The sequence below is a fragment of the Bubalus bubalis genome, chromosome 16 (genome assembly GCF_019923935.1).
Source record: "Bubalus bubalis isolate 160015118507 breed Murrah chromosome 16, NDDB_SH_1, whole genome shotgun sequence".
In the NCBI taxonomy this organism is placed as follows: Eukaryota; Metazoa; Chordata; class Mammalia; order Artiodactyla; family Bovidae; genus Bubalus; species Bubalus bubalis.
The window spans coordinates 7,115,287-7,134,394 of NC_059172.1; the positions used below are offsets into that span (position 1 = coordinate 7,115,287).

The following is a 19,108-nucleotide window of genomic DNA, read 5'->3' on the forward strand; positions in this document are numbered from 1 at the left end:
TTCATAGCTCACTGGCGCATCCACACCAATGGTAGCTCTAGAAGCTACAAGCTGACAGCAAGCAATGGCGGAACCAATACACAGCTTGACTTTGAGAGGGTTTTGAAACCTCTGCCTGCTCAGCTTCTGACCCACCTCAGGGACTTGGGCTGGGCCAGCTGCGGTCACCAAGCATTTGGTCTGCACCCAGATTGCACCAAGCCCAGTTATTAGACCTCCAACCGTGAGCTCAGTGGGGGTCAGATGTGGACCAGGTTCCCACGCCCCAGGGAACCCCAGATGTCCTAAGAAGGAAAGGGGACCACACCAAATGAAGGGTTGGAAGAGATGAGAGACATTCCCACAGCAGCAGGGAATGGAAAGCATCTTGACTTTCTGTGCCAACGCCCTCCACCACCGCCACCAAAACTTAGGGTATTTCATGCCGCAAGCGGAGATGACTGACTCAAATCCAGCCACTTCCACATTTGCATAATGGGTTCTGCCATTTGGCCACCATTTAACGGTCACCAAATTAGACACGAGGTAGAGACCTCCCCAGAAAGCAATATTTATTGTCTCTGGATCACCACTGGCTACAATCTCCTGAAAGTTCACCAAACTCAGCTCTGTAAAGCAAACAGAAAGGAATGCCATTATAAATCCTCATCGAACCAGCATCACAGGACCTGCCCATAGTTTCTATGTTTTAATTTTCAGAGAAATACTGGAACAGGACAGAACCAGAGTGACCTCAGAAATCATGCCATTTTGATTCGCACATGACAGAACCCAACTATTTATCTCATTTTAATCTACTTATCTCATATACACAGTTCCCTTTCCTTTACCCAAAAAAAAAAAAAAAAAAAATCCTTCTTTTAAACAATATGTGATATAAAGCAAAAAGAACAGGGAACCAAAACAAATTCTTTCCTGCAAAATTTATGGTTCCTTTTTTGTCAGTGGTTACACACATAACCACCACCCAGGTCCGCCGCTGTGTACATAACACAGGCTGCGAATTCTAAAGAACTGCATGGGTCTCTCAGCTGTGTGCTGTCTGATGGCGCAGACTTAGGTGCTGACATTCCAAAACAAATCTGTCTTACTCAAATAATTTATTAAGATGAAGACTCAGGAAGGGAAAGCTGACAAGCATTCAACACACTGGCAGGAGAGACCCAAATGTTCCTGTGTCTCAGGCTGAGGCCTTGGGAGCAGAAACACACCGTGGGTTCCCTCTGTCGTTGGCGTTCAGCCGCCAAGTCCCGTCCGACCCTCTGCAGCCCGTGAACTGCATCACACAGGCCTCCCTGTTCTTCACTATCTCCTGGAGTTCCTGGCACAGCATGTTTTTACCCTTTTCGCCTGGGTCAGTGAATTTTTACCTTCAGGCTTGGGCAAATGGGTTTGCTGAACGGTCAACAGAGAGAGCTGGACCCCTTCCTGGTCTCAGAGAAATGAAGTGGTGGGTGCTGGGTACGTTTTGGAGGCGGGGGAGGGGAGTTAAGTCCAAAGATGCTTCCCCAAAATAACACTCCTTAGGGTCCTTCCCTGGGAACTCAGCTGGTAAAGAATCTGCCTGCAATGCAGGAGATCTCGGTTTGATTCCCGGGTGGGGAAGATCCCCTGGAGGAGGGCATGGTAACCCCCTCCAGTATTCTTGCCAGGAGAATCCCCATGGACAGAGGAGCCTGGGGGGCTGCAGTCCATGGATGGGGTCGCAAAGAGTCAGACACGACTGAGCAACTAAGCACAGCACAGGGTCACCACCTTAAGTCAGAATCAGTTATGATGAGGGTGCCAAGTTCTCCCTGGTTTGCAGCTTCCTTGGCTGTGGGCCCTCAGTTTTGCTTTCAGAGCTGGGGGGTGGGGGTGTTGGGAAGAGGTCTCCAGTCCAAACAGGTGTGTCCATGTGCATCTGTCCAGAGGGGCCAGGCAGGAGAGGGTGAACCAGGAAGGACGCTTCCTTTCCCCTGAGAGCACTTCTGCGTTGTTCCTGTCGAGGCCAAGGGTCCGCCTCACCTCCACCACCTTGGTATTCCTGGACAGAAGTCGTCCCAAGGCAGGAAAAGAACGGGGGAGACTGGGACAGCCTGACCTCAAAGGCCCACTGCAGGGGGCCTTTCTTCAGTCGGGGGCCTTTGTTCAGTGGCTCAGTCCGACTCTTTGTGACCCCATGGACTGCAGCACGCCAGGTGTCCCTGTACACACACGTGCACACACACACACACACACACACACGCATGCACGCACGCGCGTGCACAGACACACCCCCAGCACCACCGTCAGGAAGTTTGGAGAGAGGGTAACTGGAGACAGGAGGAAAGGAAGGCTTCAGTTTTCTCCTCCCAGTATCTAGCCCGCCCCCTCGGGCAGCTTCCATTTGCATGAATGAGGGCTGTGGTCACTGCATACCTGGGACAGAACAAAGCAGGAAATAACAGGGCTATCCCTTACTCAAAGCCAAAGTTCATCAAGCTCAACAGCGCGCCAGTCTCCCCCTTCCGAAGCTGGGAGTGGCTCGCCAGCCCCGCCCCCGCCCCGCCCCCTGACTGGCGCTGACAAAAGCCACCTTGTTCCCAAGGAACCTGTTTCTCCAGTGTCTGTTTCCAATCTCCTAGGGGCCTGTATTTATCTTTTCAGTTAGCCGCTTTTCACATAACTTTTCAAAGTGTTATTATTACTTGTAGGTGGGAAGAGAAAAGATCTAAACAATGAAAAGAGAATTCTCCCTCCCACCTGAGAACCCTGGGATCCCACTGCCTTATCCCGGGGCTCCACTGCTGAGGGTCCTCCCACCTCTTCCGAGGCAGGCGGCGGGCTTCGGGCAATTCCGACCCTGCCCCCAGCGCCCCGCATCAGCAGCACCCCTGGGTGGGTACCTCAGGCCTGCCTGGCACTTTGCTGCGCTCTGCTCAGTTCTGTCTCTCTGCGACCCCATGGACTGTAACCCACCAGGCTCCTCTGTCCAGGAAAGAATACCGGAGTGGTTTGCCTTTCAGGACGGGGAATCTCCTGGTTGGGGCTGGGGCTGGGGTGGGGATCTCCTGACCCAGAGATCGAGCCCACGTCTCTTGTCTCTCCTGCACTGCAGGCGAATTCTTTGCCTGTTGAGCCAGCACTTTCCTAAGACTTTGCAACACGGACTCTCAACAAACTGGTTGAAGGAAGAATCTGCATACTACAGGTGATCCCACCATCTCAGCAAGGGAGATGATTTTAAGAAATGGAAGGGGCCGTGACGACTAATTTACATCTGCTCTCCGTGTCTGCAAAATGTCATTCACATGTCACAAACAATTTTATAGCAAGGTACAAGCATCTGTGCATCCCCTATTTCATTAACACCATGAAGCGTGTTATTATCTCATCTTACAGGTGAAAAATAAGAAGCTCCGAGGGGGGTTCAGTTGCCCAAGGCTGTTCCAGGTCCCACTGCCCCTCCAGGGACCACCCACACCAACTGCCTCCCCAGGTGGTCCTTACTGGTCCTCTCACATTGATGTGCAATAATACCATCACCCTAAAATAATAATACCATCACCCTAAAATAATAATACCATCACCCTAAAAGGCCCCAGGCTTCTGCCCTTTCCCAGGATTGTGATGATAAGTTCAGCTTGAGGTCAGTTGCTTGGCTTCAAATCTTGGCTTTACCACTTAATAGCTCTGTGCCTTTAAGCAAATTACTTAATCTTTTTTTAAACAAATTACTCAATTTTTTTTCCACCTGCAAAAAGGAACTCTCATATTCCCCACTCATCTGCTTACTTTGTGCGTTCGTTAAGATAATGTATGGGCAAAGAAGTAACATTCTTATGACTCCGCCATTCCCATCAACATCGTTATCGCCACCCTCTCCATCACCAGCGCGGTGAAGATGGAGCAGAGCACACACGCGCAGTAGCTAACACCAGACAAATGCTTCCATGCTCGCCTCCTCCTTCATCCATGGAGGCTGGCAGGGCAGGAATTAGGGTGCCCACTTTAGAGATGAGGCTTCTGAGGCTCAGAAAAAGTGACTTACCCATAGGCACGCACAGTTGTGTGTGCCAGGACTCATGCCCAATGTGATCCAAACCCCAAATCCTAAGCTCTTTCCCACTCCCACGCTGCCGACAGAGGGAGGGTTCAGGGAGCTCTCCCCGAGGCCGCGTGGTTTTTTACGTCGCGGTGCAGGCTCAGGTGTCACCCAGTGGGTGCAGTCCTTCAGCCTCTCCAGGCCTGTTTTCTCATCAATATCACCTGCTCCTCCTGACGCTCTCCAGAGTTGCCATGAGAATAATGAATGACAGGTAGCTGTGGAAAGCATCCGGTGCTCATCTGTCTGTCCAAGGCAGGGAGAGGGCCTGTCCCCCTGGGAACTCTCCGAACCACAAGCAGGAAGGGAAGGCTGAGGAGCTCTCACCAAGAAAGGATCCACAGCCCAGAGTCTTGCTCAAACCACATGTGTGACATGCAGGTCAATTCAAGCCACTCAAGACCTCCAATTCAGCCAGCCTGGTTTCTGCTGAAACGCACAGAACGGTGGCTGCAAAAGCAAATAGAACTGTCTCTTGGTGGATCCTCATCCGGAAAGACACAGGGTGTGGAGGACAGAGGTGGAGCCTGCCTCCCCTGGCCAGCTAGCTGGAGGATCTGACAGAACGCACCTGACCAGCATTTTTAAAATTTAGTTATGCCCATCCACCAAGTATTTACAGCAAACAATACAAACACCACCAAAGAATAAAATAAACAGTCAAGCGAATCGGGCCAAGAGAAAAATAAGCATAAGGAAAATAATGAAGCCAGAGGCAAGACCAACACGTAGAAAAATATACCGTATGGTCAGTTTCTCTCTGCAGAAGTGTCAAGTCAGGTCACACACCTAGTCCTCAGGTGCTTAGTAACCGAAGCCAAAAGGAAACACGATCAGTCATGAGATCCTCGGTGCCCAGAGAGAAAAACAAACCAGTTGTTCAGGAGACACACATTTTCCCCTGTCAGATTCAGAGACTCCTGGGAAAGTTTCTCCATCAGACCTTCAAAAGCGGACACCAGAGGATAGCAACAGATCCTCGCCACAGACCCTAACATCTCTGCCCAGTGTTCCTCACTTCACCAGATCCTCTTGCAACTCAGCCCAAGCGGGGAGGTCACTTTACCCTTGGGAGCCTCGGTTACAGCCTAAACTGTAAAGTGGTCCATCTATCCGACCAGGCTGTTGTGAGGGTTACACGGGGTAACATGTGATAACTCACAGGCTGACACACAGCACAGATCACATCATCACTTCCACAAGGAGATAAGTTCCTCCAGCACAGGGCTCTAGGTCTGGACTTGTCCTTGACTTATCGCAAGCATCTATAATGGCCACTGGCACATAGTAATTACCCAATAAACGTTTGCTGAATTGACTGATTCATTTCCTGCAGGAGGTTCCTGAAAACATTAGCCTCCTGAGGTATTTCTAATAACAGAGATAAATAGATATGAGGTAAAACAAAAAACTGGGGGAAATAAGCATTTTATATCCCCCCTCTCTCAGAGTCAGAAGCACACAGAAGGTTCTTGGAAGTCTTGCAAGAAAGACATCTGCTTGATTCTGTTTAGCCCAGAGTTCTCCAAATTTTCTTAACCAAAAACCTCTTTTCCCCCCACAGAATGGAAATAGACTCACAAGTGTTCTCATGACCCTAGGGGATTCGAACTTTTCCTAAGAAGGAAAAGCGGGCCACCCCAGAGATAAGAGATGGTCCCATAATCGCCAGGGAACAAAGAACATCCCTGGTCTCCAAGCCAACCCCCTCCACCACCACCACCTATTGACTTTGGAACACATGGCATTTTTAAGAATTGAATGGATCCTTCAGACCTAAGCAGCTCCCTCTTGTCTGGACACATGGACACTCTGGCTGCCCCCTGAACATTCCAGAACCTGCTTGTTCAGCAAGACCAACTCCCAGCCTCCTGGCTCAGGGTCACCAGCCTGCAGAGAAACACCCATGTCAAAGCAAAGATCTGAGTCTTGGGCCAGGGAAGGGTCCTCACCATCCCCCAACCCCCCAGGGCGGGCAGCACATTCATGGAAGAGGGTGCGGGGAGAGGGGGCCAGGGCGGGCATCCGTCCAGGAGTCCTGGGGGCAGCCTGCAGGGCGCGTCACATGTTTCCCTTTAGCTCACTAAGGCGAGAGGCCACCTGGCATCAGGTTTCCCTGGCTGCTGCTCCCGCCGCCACACCTGCAGGTGCCACCCTGCCCTGAGCTCCCAGAGAGCTGGGCGGGCCGGAGGCCAGGTCATTTGAATGACCCTTCCCCCAAGCAAACCAGGGCTCTCCCGGGCACCCACAGGGCTTGCCAGGCAGGAAATGATTAACAAGCATTTACTGAGCACTTCCGGGCAGCAGAGGGCTGCTCCCAGCCTTGGATCCACCCCGGATGGGTTCTGGTGTCCATCCACTCGTTCGAGAAGCAGCTGTTAAGGGCCTACCTAGCACTGAGGACCAAGTACCGGCCCAGGCTTCTAACTGAGCCCTGGCCTTGACCTTCTGAGCCCTCTGTGCCCCTGGCAGGCTGTGGCCTGTGGTCCTCGCCTAGCGTGGACCCACAGAGCCACAGAGTCATGGTCCTCCTACTTCTAGCTGCCCAGTCCATGGGTCTGAAAGAAATCAAAGCGGCCAGGTGCACATGAGCCCAAAGGTTTAACATCTCTCTCTTGTCATCTACCTTCTGCCCCCTGGGGCCTGACAGCTCAAATACATCCCTGACTCATTCTCGGAAGCCTGGTGAGCAGGTCCAGGGCTAAGATCCAGGGACAGAAAGGTGGGTAAGATCCATGAGCTCTCTTCTTCCAAGGCCCAGCCGACATGTCTCTCTCCCCTATGCCCTGCACGTCCCTCATCTGCCCGTGTGGTTCCTGCTGCCTAGAAGGTCCTCTCTGATGGCTGATCGACTGTTACAACAGGCAGAGCAGCAGCTCCTTCTTTCCTGCGTTGGATCATGAGGTCCTTGACTTCAGTCCTTGACTACGGGTATGTCCCCCGCCTTCTCACTCCCTGGGGACTCAGCACAGGGCTTGGTATGGGCCAGCCTCGAGGGACCGTGCTGAATAAAGAGGAGGGGCCATCAACACAGTGGCTGAAGACCTTCCCACCAAGCCACTGAGATGCCAACCTTGAAACCACCACCTTGGGGCTGTGGTTCCTTCAATCAGCACCACTTAGAGGGAGGCTGTGGATCCAAACAAGCTAATTTACAGGTTTGTTAGCAGAATCCCAAACGAAGAAAAAAGAGAGGAAACTGGGCCCAGCACAGCCCTCACCCCAGCTCCATGCTCCCTGTCCCATGCCCCCAAACTGCAGCAGATCTGGACTCACGTGACCCCCAAGGAGCCACCTAAACACACGTGAGGGAAACTGCTACAGCTCTCGGGGGCTTCCCCTGAGCCGCCCTAAAGCTTCTAACTGCACTTTTCAGCGCTCTTCCCTTAAGCAGATACGTTTTTTAAATCTGAAAATTAGTTGATTACTACCTTTCCATGAAGAAAGGCTTTTCTGATGGTTCAGATGGTAAAGAATCTGCCTGCAATGCCGGAGACATAAGAGACCCAGGTTTGATCCCTGGGACAGGAAGATCCCCTGGAGAAGAGACTGGCTACCCACTCCAGTATTCTTGCCTGGAGAATTCCATGGTCAGAGGAGCCTGGCGGGCTACAGTTCATGGGGTCACAAAGAGTCAGACTTGACTGAGACTAAACTTCCACTTTTCAAGGAGAGGAAAGCATAGTGCAGGCTCTGCAGTCTCTCAGATCCAAGTTCAAATCCCAGCTTTGGCACTCTCTCCCCATGGGACCTTGGCGAGTCACTAGACCTCTCTGAGTCTCAGTTTCCACCTGATTGTTGTGAGAGTGAAATGAAATAAAGTGAGAGAAGGTGCCTGGCAAAGTGTCTGGCCCTGCTCTGGGCTTTAAATAGATGCTCATCACTTCCCTTTCCCTGGTAATTCTTCAGAGTTGGGCTCCAAGGCAATAAGCACAGTGGTAACAGAGCCCCACTCTGGAGTCCACTGCCTGGGTTCGGATCCCGACTCCACCGCTCCTGACCTCAGAAGAGGTACCTGACCTGTCTGTGCCACATCTGTAAAAGGAGGGGAACAATACCCCAACCCTGGAGGGCTCTCGGAAGAACAGGACTTGACACATACAGAGCACTCAATATGCGTATTGAGCTATTCTTAACAACCCCCAAATAAGACATCCTGCTTGCTCCTCACAGGCTACCCAAAGTTTTACTTACATTATCTCCTTGTGTGTGTGTGTGTGTGTGTGTGTGTGTGCTTAGTCGTCTCAGTCGTGTCCAACTCTTGCAACCCCATGGACAGTAGCCCACCAGGCTCCTCTGTCCATGGGATTCTCTAGGAAAGAATACTGGAGTGGGTCGCCATACTCTCCTCCAAGGGGATCTTCCAGACCCAGGGACCGAATCAATGTCTTAAATCTCCTGTGCTGGCAGGCGAATTCTTTACCACTAGCGTCACCCGGGAAGCACCTGGACCTTCACCATCCCAGTGCCTCCTGGAGGCAGGCCGGATGGGTGTCAGTGAGTTACCAGGAGAACCCTGTCCAGATAGTAACGAAGAGGCTGTTGTCTGGCCTCCATGGTGCTTTGTTTGGTTAGTTTGAGTCAATATTTTTTAAAAGCAGGAGTTTTAACATTTAAAGCTATTTCCAGCTTTTCTGGAAAAAAAAAAAAAGAATCAGAGTAACTGACAACTCTGGGTCCCCTAAGGGTTAGAATTCCAGTTCCAACACTGACCAGTGCCTTAACCCGTCTGTGGCTCAAATTCCTCAATTCTCAAATGAGGATTAAAAATCGGAGCTATCTCAGCAGGTTTAGTAAGGATTAAGTGGGGTGGTGTTTATAAAGCACAAAATACAGGGCCTGAATGGAGGGTGGTGGAGGGCACACAACACGGTGAGTGTCCACAGAGCCGAACTGTATACTTAAAAACAGCTGAAACGTACAAAATAAATACAAACTTTTTAAAAAGTTTTTAAATGGTTAAAATGCTCAATTTTATGTTACGTATATTTTACTGCAATTTTTAAAAACAACAAGGGAATTCTCTAGCAGTCCAGTGGTTACGATGTGGCGCTTTCACTGGCCACTGGCAGAACTTGGGTTGGATCCCTGGTCAGGGAACTAGCAACCCATAAGCTGTCTGGCCAAAAGACACCAAAAAACTGCCTGACACATTTTAATGTGTCCTCTTAAAAAGGGGAGGGCTCCCCTTCAAACAGGGCAGATTCTCTGAGTCCCCACTTCTCCCTGCTGCCTCACAGACAGCAACCACACACGTGCGACTGGACACGTTCGGAATTACACCACTGCCGTAAGAACTAGATGAGATTACTGCGCGTAGATGGCACTCGGAACATGCTGGCAAGCATTGCTTTCATTCCTGAAGTCACTCCACTCAAGACATGATCTAGTAAGGGGGGGGGGGTGGGGGGGTGTGCGGGGCGGTGTGTGTTAAGTCATCTCAGTTGTGTGAAATGTGTGACTCTTTGTGACCCTATGGACCGTAGCCTGCCCGCAGGGCTCCTCTGTCCATGGGATTCTCCAGGCAAAAATACTGGAGTGAGTTGCCTTGCCCTTCTCCAGGGGATCTACATGACCCAGGTATCAAACCCGCGTCTCTAGTATCTCCTGCATCGGCAGGAGGGTTCTTTACCACTAGGGCCACCTGGGAAGCCCAGGAAATGGTAAAGTGAGACAGAGAACCCAGGCTGCCTCCTGCCTCCAGGTCCAGCTGGGTCTCACCTTCTGCAGGATGTCAGCAGCCTCCGTACATATGTGACCACCCCACAGGCTTGGTCTTGATGGGTCTCTCTTATAAGGAAGTACTCACAGCCCCAAGCTACAAAAGCTAGCAAGACCGATTGAGCCTGACCCATTGAATGTCTTACAAAGGGCAGTGATGCCCAGTGACAATGAACAGTAAAGGCAGGCTGTGCCTCGGGGCTTTCCTGCTGGCTCCGTGGCAAAAAGCCCATCTACCGATGCAGGATCCACGGGTTCCATCCCTGATCTGGAAAGATCCCACATGCCACGGGGCAACTAAGCTCCTGCGCCACAACTATTGAGCCAATGGTCTAGAGCCCGGGAGCCACAACAACCGAAGCCCGCACTCCTCAGAGCTCTGCTCCATGACAAAGTAGAGCCAGCCCAGTGAGAAGCCGGCACCCCGCAACTAGAGAGAAGCCCCTGCTGACCCCAACTAGAGAAAAGTCCATGCAACAGTGAAAACCCAGCACAGCCAAAAATAAATAAATAAATAAAATTATTTTTTAAAAAAAGGCAGGCTGTGCCTATGTCAATCCCTTGCTGTGCCCAGCTGGTCTGGTCCCTGAACAGGCAGGAGTGATGACCACCACTGCCCTCTGCCCTGCCTGGCTCCTAGGATGACGCTCCAAGCTCGATCACCAAGCCCCACTTCGCACTTAGAGGCCTAATTCAAGTCCCACCTCTTCAAGTCAGTTGACAAACATTGGACTAAGCACCTCCTGGACCCCAGGCGCTGTGTACACGGTGCCCTGGGTGGAAGCCAGAAACACAAGAGTTACTTCAGCACGTGTATGGCCCTGGTGGCCAGAAAGGGCACAGCACGTGGAGGAAACGACACGCAAAGTGACGGTGTAAGCCCCCAGCATGCAGGTCCAGGATCCAGAAGGCCCTGGGAGCTCTGATGGGCCTGAAGCAGCAGATAATTGGGCCTGGTCCAATCACTCGACCACAGCATGAAGACTTAAAGTCCAAGACCAGAGGCGGAGGCAAACCCTATCTCTGAAGGCCCAAATAGCTCACTGAATTCCTCCCACAACCCAGAGGCAAGGAACATCTCCCAAATTACAGATGAGAAGCCTGAGTTTGGAAGGTCTGATGACTTGCCCAAGGGGCCTAGGCCTGCCTAACTTGCTTTTTTGGTTGTTGTATTTTTCTTTAAAAAAAAACAAAACACACTATGGTGTTGTGCTGTATCCTTGCAAAACACGTTTTTGAGTTTGAAGTCAGGTTGAATGTTTCTGCTTTACCTTATTTTGTAGCTCATACCTTCAAGTATCTTATGTGATGAACATCTTTCCAGCTCGCAGAGCATTCTTTCAAAGCATCTGTGATGACCTCAGGGCAGCGCACGGTTTCAGCAGCTCCCCCAATGCTTCACATTTCGGTTGTTTCCAACCCATGGCTTCTGGGTTTTTAACCAACCAGCCCACACAAGGTTCACTTCGCTGTGCTCTCACGGGGGAAACAGCACCCCAGATACCACCCATTATGTGACTTATCTCCAGCAAGGATGAGTAAGACAATGACTTTCAAAACGACATCAGCAAGTTTTATTCTAAAAGAAACACCACTCTTTTTCTTTCCCAACTCAGCGCCCCCAGTTTTGGTTGCTGGGCTGGGTTCTCTATGACAGTGGTCCCCAACCCTTTTGGTTTCGTGGAAGACATATTTTCCATGCACTGGGAGGGGTGATAGTTTTGGGATGATTCAAGCACATGACACATATTGGGCACTTCATTGCTGTTCCTATGACATCAGCTCCACCTCGGACCGTCAGGTCTTAGACTCTGGAGGTTGGGGAACCCCTGCTCTATTAGATATAAATGCAATATCTGGGGGTACAGGTGAGGACCATCTGGCAGCCAACACCTTCAGGATCTAAGCATGCTCAATCTCTCCCCAGATGGCCAAAAAGTGCAGAGACGCCAGACTCCAGCGGACACGTCCAACTCTTCCGCAGAAAGCATGGAATTCTCCCCAGCAGATCGCCAAGCATGTGACAGAATTCACCTCCAGAAAACCAGTTCTGCATCTGCTAGAGAAACGGGTCAAAGATAGGTATGCTCCCTGAAGGCCCCACGGCATGCTCACTGTCGGGAGCTTTACTGTTTGGAAGAAAGACAGTGTCTTGGGGGAGCCAGGAAGCTAGGCTTACATTGTGAACACCTATGTGACCGAGGGCACGTGGCTTCCCTTCTTGGGGCCTCACTTTCAGTATCTGCAAAGGGCAAGGTTTGGATGAGGTGATCCTTAAGGTCCCTTCCTGCTCGGAAGGAGACCCTTGGGCCTGACCAGTTATATAAATGAACAGTGACTGGACTCCATGATCTGAGCTCATAAGTACAGCCCCAAGCCAACAGCTGCTGCCTGGAGGCAAAGGGGCAGAAACTACGCAGAGGAAGGACAGTACACCGAAGTCCCCTGTGTCCTCATGCGTCACTCTAGTCGTGTCCAACTCATTGTAACCCTATGGACCGTAGGCCACCAGGCTCCTCTGTCCATGGGATTCTCGAGGCAAGGATACTGGCGTGGGTTGCCATGCCCTCCTCCAGGGGATCTTCCCGACCCAGGGACTGAACCCACATCTCTTATGTCCTCAAAGGTCAGGACAAAACAGAACACATCAGATCATTCTCTGATAGAGGTAAGGGCAGGTTTCTTAGTCTAAGGAAAAATCATCTGACTTGCATCACATAAAAGCCTAGCTTCTCATTTTAAGACAAATGTGCTTGTCACACTTGGGGGGAAAAAAAGTGACTGATTGATAACAATCCAGCAAAATACTGGAGTCAGAACAAGAGCAAGTCAGCACAATGCCAACTCCAAAGGGGAGGTTTCTATCTTTATTTCCTAACTGGCAATGACAAGCTTTACACAAAACGCCGGTAAGCTGCAAGTCACTGATAAAGGGGACAGCCGGCTCTGCCACTGGAACAGAAACAGGCCCAGATAGGAGAGGCCACCCGAGTGACCTCAAGGACCCGGGCAAGCCTCAGTGGCTTGAAGGTGATGCGCAGGCAGAATGAGGAAGGGACGTGCTGGAGGCGGCCACTGATGCTGAGGGCAGGTCAGTGCCAGACTCTTCCTGGAAATGAAAGCTCCAATTCAAACACTAGGAAAAATCAACAGTTCCAGGGTGACAACCTGCTCATTAACCTCTGGGTAGGAGCTCTTCCAGGGTTAGGGACTCCCCCAGATGGTCAGGGATGTTTCTCCTCCCAGACCAGCTGGCGACCTCCCCCCGAGCCTGCCTGCACCTGCCGCGTGTCCCTTCCTGCCGCCCCCCTCCCCAGACATGTTCCAGCAGGTTCTGGTCCCCCTCTTCTTCCTTTCTCCTCCTCGCCTCCCTTCTGCCCTTCTCTCCCCACCCTCTACCTGCTTCTTGCTCATTTCAGCCTTCAGGCAGGCAGGAGGCTGGGAGAAGAGCCCCAGGTTCTGGACGAGGAAGTTCAAGTTCAGAGGAGACAAGATCTGCCCAAGGTCACAGAGATGGTGCCAAGAATCCAACTGGCTCTCACTGACTCCAGCTCAGGCTTCTCTCCACTGTTGCAGCTGCACGGCAGGTCCTGCCCCTGAGGCCTGGACAAGGCCTCCCCTCCCAACACACCCGGCTCACACCGGTGCACACACACACCCCACTCTATCCCACTCCCTGCCACTCTGCAGCACCACTCAGCCTCCCGGGGAGGCCACCACCACCACCCGATCTCCAGGAGCAGGTGGCCTGCCGGCTGGCTGACCTAAACCTACCATTTTCTAGCTGGGCTACTTAACTTCACCTCGTTGAACCTGAGTATCCTCATCTGTCAAAATGGAGTAAGATCAGACTCTGCTTCAGAGGGTCTTAGAAAAGAAGAACGTTAAGCTTGCTCTGGACTGGCCTAAGGGTGGAGACAACACGGGCCTCCTCACAGACCATCTTGCTCAAAGGCTCTGAATCCACTCCCCAGTCCATAATCTTCTCACAATGAAAATCTCTGTGTGCGAGAAAACCTACACCCAAATGTTCACAGAAGCATTATTCACAACAGCTGAAAAGAGGGATTAAGGCAAATGCCCATCAATTCATGAAAGCAGACATAACACCTGGGGTGGGGGGGGTCCCTATGGTGGAGCATTACTTGGCCATGAAAAGGAATGAGGTGCTGCTATTCTCCAGAATACCTTGAAGGAACTCCCTGGCAGACCAGTGTTTGGGACTTTGGGCTTCTAATGCAGGGGGCACAGGTTCAGTCCCTGGTTGGGGAACTAAGACCCTGCAAGCTGTGTGGTGAAGTCCAAAAAAGAAAGAAGGATGGACCTTGAAAACATTATGCTCGGTGAAATAAGCCAGAAAGATACAAGAGGACAAATACTGTACAATTCTTCTTACACGAAACACACAGAGCAGGCAAATTCTTAGAAACAGAAAGCAAATTGGTGGTTGCCAGGCGCTGGGAGGAAGAAGCATCAGGAGTGATTGCTAATGGGCATGGGGTTATTTTGCAGGGGTGGGGCAGGGTAATGAAAATATTTTGGAACTAGGTAACAGAGATGATTGCCTCTGAATACACTAAAAACAACCAAGTTGGAGACTTTAAAAGGATGCTCTTGTGGTACATGAATTACATCTCAATACAGCTGTTAATTTTTAAATGACCATGAAAAAAAAACAACAAAACAACAGTTAGGACTTCCCTGTAGCTCAAAGGGTAAAGAATCTGCCTGCAGGAGACCAGGGTTCGATCCCTGGGTTGGGAAGATACCCTGGAGAAGGGAATGGCAACCCACTCCGGTACTCTTGCCTGGAGAATCCCATGGACAGAGGAGCCTGGTGGGCTACAGTCCGTGGGGTCACAAAGAGTCGGACATGACTGAGCGACTAACACACACACACACAACAGTTAGTATTTAAAATCTGTAAGAAAATCCTTCTGTAAGGCCTCAGACTCTACAAGTCTGAGTCTAAAGGACTCAGACACCAGATACCTTCCAGCCTGGCCCCAGCCCACCTTGCCACAAACACACCAAACTTGCCAACTGCACCTCCCTCGCTGGACCCAGGAGGAGTCCTCCCCACTGCCAGGCTGGGCGCCCAACCTTCAACCCCGATCAGGGACCAGGGTAACTCGTTTGACCTCCCTTCTGTCTCAGCTCCTGGCCGTTATTCTGAGGGCCGTCCCATCCGTGACCTGACGCTGACCCAGCAGCCCACCTTATCTCTCCTGCTAAACCAGAACCTCCCAAAGGAAAGCCATCTGGGGCGGCCTGCTTCCCTCTGCTCTGTCCCCACCCCTCGGGCCTCCGTTCTGTCAACACCAAAAGGAGATCCCCAAGTCTTCCTGTGGGCTGAATCCTTGATAACAGGGCTCTTCATCTGGACCTCAGCACTGCTGCTGCTGCTGCTAAGTCGCTTCAGTCGTGTCTGACTCTGTGCGACCCCATAGACGGCAGCCCACCAGGCTCCCCCGTCCCTGGATTCTCCAGGCAACAACACTGGAGTGGGTTTTCATTTCCTTCTCCAATGCATGAAAGTGAAAAGTGAAAGTGAAGTTGCTCAGTCGTGTCCGACTCTTAGCAACCCCATGGACTGCAGCCTACCAGGCTCCTCCGTCCATGGGATTCGCCAGGCAAGAGTACTGGAGTGGGGTGCCATCGCCTTCTCCGGACCTCAGCACTAGCAGACTGATTTACAGGTAGGGAGGGGCGGGGCGGGGGGGAAGAGGGGAGAAGGCAGGGGGCGCAGCAAGGATTTGAATGCAACTTTCTCTGCCTGCCATGCTAGCACGTGCTGCCATTTTCAAGCTGTAACCAGGAAGGCCTAGATATCTAGGAAGCACTCAAAAACATTTCATTTCCCCTATGTTCCCCCGACAATCACATAATTCAAGTTTAAGGTTGAGATACTGCAGAGCAGGCATCTCTAACAGCAGCTCTAAAGCTGAAATGAATACAGCTGATCATCTCTCCAATCAGAAAATACCCAACTAGGTCCGGCTGGCTTCTGGCTGTGCTTAAAAGTTTCTAGGTACCTAACCACTCCAAAATCACTGCAGATGGTGACTGCAGCCATGAAATTAAAAGATGCTTACACCTTGGAAGGAAAGTTATGACCAACCTAGATAGCATATTAAAAAGCAGAGATATTACTATGCCAACAAAGGTTCGTCTAGTCAAGGCTATGGTTTTTCCAGTGGTCATGTATGGATGTGAGAGTTGGACTGTGAAGAAAGCTGAGCACTGAAGAATTGATGCTTTTGAACTGTGGTGCTGAAGAAGACTCTTGAGAGTCCCTTGGACTGCAAGGAGATCCAACCAGGCCATCCTAAAGGAGACCAGTCGTGGGTGTTCATTGGAAGGACTGATGCTGAGGCTGAAACTCCAGTACTTTGACCACCTCATGAGAAGAGTTGACTCATTGGAAAAGACCCTGATGCTGAGAGGGATTGGGGGCAGGAGGAGAAGGGGACGAAAGAGGATGAGATGGCTGGATGGCATCACCGACTCAAGGGATATGAGTTTGGGTGACCTCCGGGAGTTAGTGATGGACAGGGAGGCCTGGCGTGCTGCGATTCATGGGGTCACAAAGAGTCGGACACGACTGAGCGACTGAACTGAACTGAACCAGACAAGTGTAGACTTTGGTACAAAGCACAGACAGTGACCTGACATTTTCCCCAAGCATTAGACAAAAAAAAAAAATTAACGATTTTTTTTAAAAGATTACACAAAACAGATTCTATATGAGTCACACATGGTCAAAAGCGGCATGAGGCAGCCAGCCACCACGTAGCCCAGTTGGCATGTCTGCAAATGCAAATATTAAATTTAAAATCTGTCTTTAAAAAATGATAACACCCAGTGCCAGTGTGGGCGTAATGAAGCAGGCAGTCTCATGCATTCTAATGGCAATATAAACAATACGCCCCTTTTGGAAAGTCATTTGGCAGGTGGTGTCAAAGATTATAAAGATGCTTGGAAATTAATCCAGAAGAAATCATTTCTGTTTCTCAGAAAAAGAGACAGGCGTGAAGACGGTCGTCCCTACATTACTTGTAATGGGGAAATTGGCTGCTGCCTAAAACTCTAAATAGGAAAAAGCTTAAGTGAATTACAGCACATCCACTCCATGCAGTATCCTGCAGCTATTAAAAATTATGGTTATATCATTCATGTATCACCAAGGAAAAATGTTTCGCTCTTTATTTGGCCTTTTGACATCAGAGGTCTGAAACTGTCCCCGTCTGTGATCACCATTATTTTATCTATTTTCTTCGAAACTTTCAACTTTTTATTTCGTATTGGCGTGCCGGTTGACAACGCTGTGATAGCTTTGGGTGAAGAGCGAAGGGACGCAGTCATACACACACATGCACCCATTCACCCCCAAGCCCCCTCCCTTCCAGGCTGGCACATAACGTTGAGCAGAGTTCCATGTGCTATACAGTAGCTTCTTGTTGGTTATCCACTTTGAATATATTAATAGCCGTCATCACAATTACTTTAAACAAGAAGCCACATGGACTAAATCATAGCCGTAACTGCTTTAAAATATAGTAGTTCCGTGATAAGGAGAGATACATGGCTTTTTTTCCCCCTTTCTCCAGCTTCTTTTAATGTTGTTATGCCACTCTAATATAATTAGGAAAAAAATAATTTAAAAAAAAAAAGACCAAACTCACTTGAGGCTTCTCAGTCTCACATCAACCCTGAGGCCTGCTCACCCCAAAGTGTAGCAGCCACTGGAAACGCAGGCACGGCTGTTCACACTTCCACTTATCAGAACAGGGCAAATCCTTCCAGGAAATGCCTCAGCAAGGTGATGCCCAACCCAGGCCCAGCACTCATAAAGTCACATGTCCAGTTAAAACCCTCACAACCTAAAAAAGCGCCCAAGTAATCAGGCATAAAAGGCTGATGAGTTGGAGTGATAGGATTGAGACCTTTTCTTTTTTAAGTTTTTTTTTTTACTGGCCCTAGTCACAATGCCAGGCACAAAGTAGGCACCTGATAAAATATTTGAGGCAAAGAGTTTTTTTGTTTTGTTTTTTTCATGGGAAATGCACTCATTCGCCCACACTCCCTGAGTGCCCGGGCTCAACATCCTGCACAAGCCTTGGGGACTCATCACCACCACCCATCTGGGCCACCCGGATATGGTTTCATAGATTCAAAACACCCTGACTCTAGAAGCAAACTGCCGAAGTTTGAACTCTTGCGTCTGGCTGGATTCACGGTGTGACCTCAGGCTGGTTGCCTAACCTCTCTGGGTCTCGGTTTTCCTTTCCTATAAAATGAAGGCAAGAAGAGAGCCTCCTCCTGAGGTGGTCATGAGGATTCGCTCAGTCCAAACACATGAAGCCCTTCACACAGTGCCTGGCACACAGAAAGCATTCAATCAATGCCAACTAAGCATTAACACTGAGCTTCCCAGGTGGCCTTAGTGGGAAAGGACCGGCCTGCAAATGTAGGAGATGGGAGAGATGCAGGTTCGATCCCTGGGTCGGGAAGATCCCCTGGAGAAGGACATGGCAACCCACTCCAGTATTCTTGCCTGGAGAATCCCATGGACAGAGGAGCCTGGTGGGCTACAGTCCATAGGGTCGCACGGAGTCAAACACGACTGAAGCAACTTAGCGCACATGCACAGCATTAATATTGATTGTCATTTCATTTTGCAGACAAGAAAGACTGGGTCTCAGACAGGTGCCATAATCTCCCAAGATCACACAGCTAGTAAGACACAGTGCTGGGATTCAAACTGAAGTCCAAAGGACTTAAAAATCTGGGCTTTTTTTTTTTTTTTTTTAACTAGAGCATGCACTCTCACAAATACACACACATTTGGGCTGTCATGGCTAAAGGTAAAAATATGAGATCATTGGAAATTACATGAGACTGAGAGGCAGTTAACTGGGATCCTAGTTGGTTGTAACTTGGGGATAATTAATACCAGGTCTATGTCAAGGTTGTTCTTTTAATTCATCCATTTACCAAGCATCTTTTTGAGGCAGCTTCTGTCCAAGTCATGAGAGATGGAGCAGAGAACCAGACAGGGTCCCTACCTCCTGAAGTTCTTATTCCAGGGAACAGGGAAACAGAAATGGCAACCCACTCCAAAGTTCTTGCCTGGGTAATTCCATGGGCAGAGGAGCCTGGTGGGCTACAGCCCGTGGGGTGGCAAAGAGTCAGACACAACTCAGTGGCTAAACCACAAGGGAAACAGAAACAGCAAACCAGTAAGATAGTTTCTGGTAAGCAGGGAGGAAATGAAGCAGGACAAAGGGCTGGAGGGGTCTGGGCAAGTCAGAGTTAAAG

General features: G+C 50.3%; 1 protein-coding gene and 1 long non-coding RNA gene across 2 annotated transcripts in view; both read right to left on the bottom strand.

Annotated features, from left to right (window-relative positions):
- PTPRJ (protein tyrosine phosphatase receptor type J) overlaps positions 1-19,108 on the bottom strand; it is a 171,490-nt gene that overhangs the window by 135,141 nt on the left and 17,241 nt on the right. The gene's annotated exons all lie outside the window — the stretch shown is intronic.
- Positions 10,966-14,532, bottom strand: LOC123329690. Its single transcript, XR_006545211.1, has 2 exons — positions 13,187-14,532; positions 10,966-12,896 (listed from the first exon to the last, which is right to left on the bottom strand). It is a non-coding gene; the product is annotated as an uncharacterized LOC123329690 (long non-coding RNA).